At 40.2% G+C, this 4,358-nt stretch overlaps 1 long non-coding RNA gene across 1 annotated transcript; it reads right to left on the minus strand.

The window, feature by feature from the left end:
• Positions 1-365: 365 nt before the first annotated feature.
• LOC140516161 (uncharacterized) lies at positions 366-3,466 on the minus strand. The gene is made up of 3 exons (XR_011971310.1): positions 3,328-3,466; positions 916-1,030; positions 366-643 (listed from the first exon to the last, which is right to left on the minus strand). It is a non-coding gene; the product is annotated as an uncharacterized lncRNA (long non-coding RNA).
• Positions 3,467-4,358: the final 892 nt, after the last annotated feature.

Below are 4,358 nucleotides of genomic sequence, written 5' to 3' on the forward strand. Positions count from 1 at the left end.
CTGCCAATTTGCATTTTCTGGAAACTAGACCAACGGTTCTCGAAAGGTGAAAGGCCAAGAGCCAAACAGGTCTGATTCATCCCTGACACTGTCTGAATCCGCAAGACAGCTGGGCTTCATGACTAGGAATGGTGAACACTGTCTGTCAGTGGTTATGAATATGGAAACGAGCTTTCCTACTAATTCCTTTTGTAAGTATTCCATCTTCACTGACCACTTAGTCAATATGCAGTGGATGAATGGAATCATATTTCCAGTCTATACTGTAAATTGCTTGAATAAAAATAATAACAATGCAAGAGATATCAACAGGAAAAACAAAGAGCAGTTTGATTTCAGACTGATAGTATATTTATCAGGACTCACTAATAAACCCCAAAGTACAGCATCTTCTCCCAGTTCTTAGATGCTTAGTTCTCAAATGCATAAAGAAGTCGGGACCTGGTTTCTCTCCTTTAGCCCCACCTTCCTGGCCTCCTTTACAAAAACCATGGCCTACCTACATCCTTTGATGAATCCCTGGCTGCAGCCCGGCAGATGGATCACCAAGCAGGGTACTCTTAGGAAGTGGGTGAGGATGTCTCCATCCTGGCCCTGGGGATGTGGCATAGCACCCTCTGGTTGATTCTGTAGATTCCTGGACCTGGAGAGACAATGAGACTGGCCTAGTGTGGTCAAGGATTTCATGTAACCCTATGCCCATAGAAGTATCTAAAGGTTAAATCATCTTCCCAGGACCACATAGCTATAATCTGAGGCAGTCTTTGAACTCAGGTCTTCCTAATGATAAGACCAGTGAATTATTCACTATACCACCATACTGCATGTGGAACCCAAGGATCTGGACTTTAATTCAAACTCAGCCCCTTCCTATGTGACTTTGGGCTGGGTACTCCCCTTCTCTCAATCTTTTACCTCATCTGTGAAAGGAGGGGATTAGTTGATCTCCAAGTGCTCTTTCAGCTCTCAGTGCTAAGAGATCTCAGTGGAAGGCAGATTCCAAGTCCTCTATATGTCCAATGGCTTCTTTCTAGAAAACAAATAGAGAAGAAAAGCACAACACGGATTTCCAGCACAAGAACTTGAAAACCTCTATTGAGTATAGTTTACAGTAGGGCTTGAGAAGTGTACAGTGTTAACCATTCCACTTCCTAAAATGAATTTGTTCTGGGCTTCAGTTTTACATGTGAGATGCCGTGCATTTTCAAAATAATTCTTCATGTTCTGGGTTATGCCACATGAAAAGTGATCATTCAATAAGTAGTAGAAAATGACTGCCTACAATGTCAACTAGCTACTGCTCCATTCTCTAACACACCAGACAAAATGATCCTCCTTGTGCACGTCTCCCCAAGTCCAAGATGTTCTACTGATCCTTCTAGAATTCATATAGCACACTTTAAATCAGTATGTACTGATTGGAGAAGAAATATACCTCAAAAGAGTTTATAAGGTCAAGTTGACTTCAAGGTCAACTTTTCAATTGGAAAGAAGAATCTAGGAAGAAAAGAGAGGGAACAAAATCTTCCTTTATAATAGCATTCTTTTCTTTTACTTTTCTGGTTTTGAAAAGGAGATGACCAAGTCTGTCCAAAAGCATTACTGAGCGCTTCTTTTTGAAGCCATTTTCCAAAAGCTCCCTCTTGTCCATCCTCTCCATCTCATATCACTCAGAAATTTTTCTCTCTCCTCCTCTACCCCTGACTCATATGAGCAGATGACCCTTCTCCTTGCCAAGCAAGGCAAACCTCTCTACATGCACAAAACTTTCGATTCCATCTCATGTCCTCTAGCAGACTGTTCCCATTATCATCCACATTCTCCCTCTAATCATCAATCTTTGTCTATGTCCATGTCTCCATCATCCTCAAAACTTCTCCCTTGATCCTATGATTCCTGGTAACTATCATGCTAAAGCTTTCCTCCTTGATGCTCTCTTCTTTCCTAGTTTTCCTCCTACCTTCCTAAACGCTCCTGCAATCCCCTTTGTTGGATTTTCATCTAGGTCACGTCCACCAACCATGAGCATCCCCCAAGGCTCCTTTCTGGTTCTTCTTCTTTTCTCCTTGTAGACTATCTTGTTTGATGACCTCATCATCTCCTATTGGTTCAATTGGCATCTCTATGTAGATAATTCTCAGATCTATATATCCAATTCTAACCTCTCTCTTCAGCTTTGGTGTCTCTATTACCTGCCTGTTAGACATCTCAGACTGGCTGTCCCATAGGTGTCTCAAACTTATCATGTCCAAAATAAAACTCATTAACTTTCTCCTCAAACCATCTCATCTTCCCAGCCGTCATAGTGTCATCCTTGACTTGAATCTTGTACTCACTCTTCACATCCAATCTTGTCAAATTTTGTCATTTCTACCTTCACAATATCTCTCACATATATCCCCTTCTCTCCAATCACAGAGCTGCTAGTGGTACTGGTCCTCATGTCACATTTGCATTAACACAGCAACCTTCTACTTGGTTTCCCTGACTCAGGTCTCTCCCTATTCCAATCATTCAGCTGTGACTATACAAATTGATTCCATAAAAATGCAAGCAACTTGATAGTAGAGCTTGTTTCCATTTTGTTGTTCTATCTCCAGCTCCCAGAACAGTGATTAGCACATAGTAGGCACTTAATAGGTGCTTGCTGACTGAATGACTGGTTGACAGTCATCTGATTGGGAAAGATCTGCTGTCGTAGGAATCGTTTGAATTTTATCCCATCTTTTCAATTTCCAAAGGCCCAGCCACCTGGCCAAACAAAGAATAAGCAGTCAACATGTCCAAGAACGTAGCTAAACTCCAACTTAGCGCTAATGGAAGGAATTTCAGTTGGTAATTATTGCACTTTAAAAAAAGACATTTCTGCCCTATGTCAACATTTTCAGGATGTGTAGGGAAACAAGAATATCTGTTTCCTCGAGACAGTAAATGTGAGGCAATTTTTGAGAATAATATCAATTTGAAGCAATTTGCCACTGGAAAAAATGATCGTGTTTGTTTTGATTTCAGCTACATAGGGAAAAGGGGGGAGGGAGGCTGGAGGGTTTTGCTCTTGTTTTCCATGTAAGTTTTTCTTCTTTAAGTAGTCACTCTGAATCCAGGTGACATCTAATATTCATTGAGTCATTTATTCTTTCATTTCCTAGCCCCAATCTCCACCTATTGAAAGCCCATGTTTTGAAGGTACGTGAATGAATGTCTAATGAAAAGAGTGCTGCAGGCAAGGACAGTGGAACCCTTAGAAAAGGGCTTTGGGGACTTGGTTGGAAACAAGGGAGGAGAGGGCAGGGGACTGCTATTCCAGGGGCTCTTGGGCTTACATACCTGTTGATGGCAGCATTTAGCGCTGGTGTCATGGCTTGCAGATCTTTTCTCCACAGCTGAACACTTATCAACTTCCTATCACAAAACAACGAAAGTATTCTTCTACTACCATTAATTTCTTCATCTCCTTACCAGGAGGTAGTTGATACTGTAGAAAAGAGGTAACAAAGGTAAACAAGAGAGGTAGACAAACATTATATCTCCCTCAGGAGGTCCAGCTCAACCTAAAATATTTCTAAAGGTCTGTCACATGAAAAAAGGAATTGACTTGACCTGCTTGGTCCCTTAGGGCAAAACCAGGTGCAATGGAAGGGGTGAAAACAAAACAGAGTCTTGAAGTTTGGGAGAACATCCTAACAGTTAAGAGTTGTCCAACGATGGAAATTTGGCCTTGATTGGTGGGTTTCCCAAGAATGACAGAAAGGAACTCTTTTCATATGTGAGTTGAACTAAATGGCTGCTGAGGTCTGTTCCAAGGCTCAAATCCTATGATTCTGTATATATATATATATATATATATATATATATATATATATATATATATATCTCCTTTCAGACAACTTGCAGAAAGAAATCTGAACATTGTGTAGAACAGTATTTTCTAGATTTTTTTCTCCTCAGCAGTCAGATTTGGAGGAGAGAAAATGAGAGGGGGGATACTATGCTTCCCAGTCAAATTCAGAAACAAGAAAATTGAAACCAAGGTGGTTTTTGGTAAATATCTTTTCAAAAAATTGTGTGTAGGTGTGTGTATAGCTGGTTTCCTTTCACTCTAACTATGTGAAAAGGCAACAGTGCATGTTTTTGATGAGTTCGTCAATCTCATCACTATGTAGACAGAACTCAAATGATTTTACATTAGCTGAGGTTTGTACTTGTTTTCTTCTCTGCTTGTCTACATGGATCAAAAGAAAGATCATTTATACTTATATATCATATTAAGGTTTACAAGTAAATTACATACTTTTGCTTATTTTATCTTAGGCCAGCTCTATGAGGTCTGTGAAGTCAGTGCCCTTTTTATTTCCATT

Source organism: Notamacropus eugenii, chromosome X, assembly GCF_028372415.1.
Source record: "Notamacropus eugenii isolate mMacEug1 chromosome X, mMacEug1.pri_v2, whole genome shotgun sequence".
NCBI classification, from domain to species: domain Eukaryota; kingdom Metazoa; phylum Chordata; class Mammalia; order Diprotodontia; family Macropodidae; genus Notamacropus; species Notamacropus eugenii.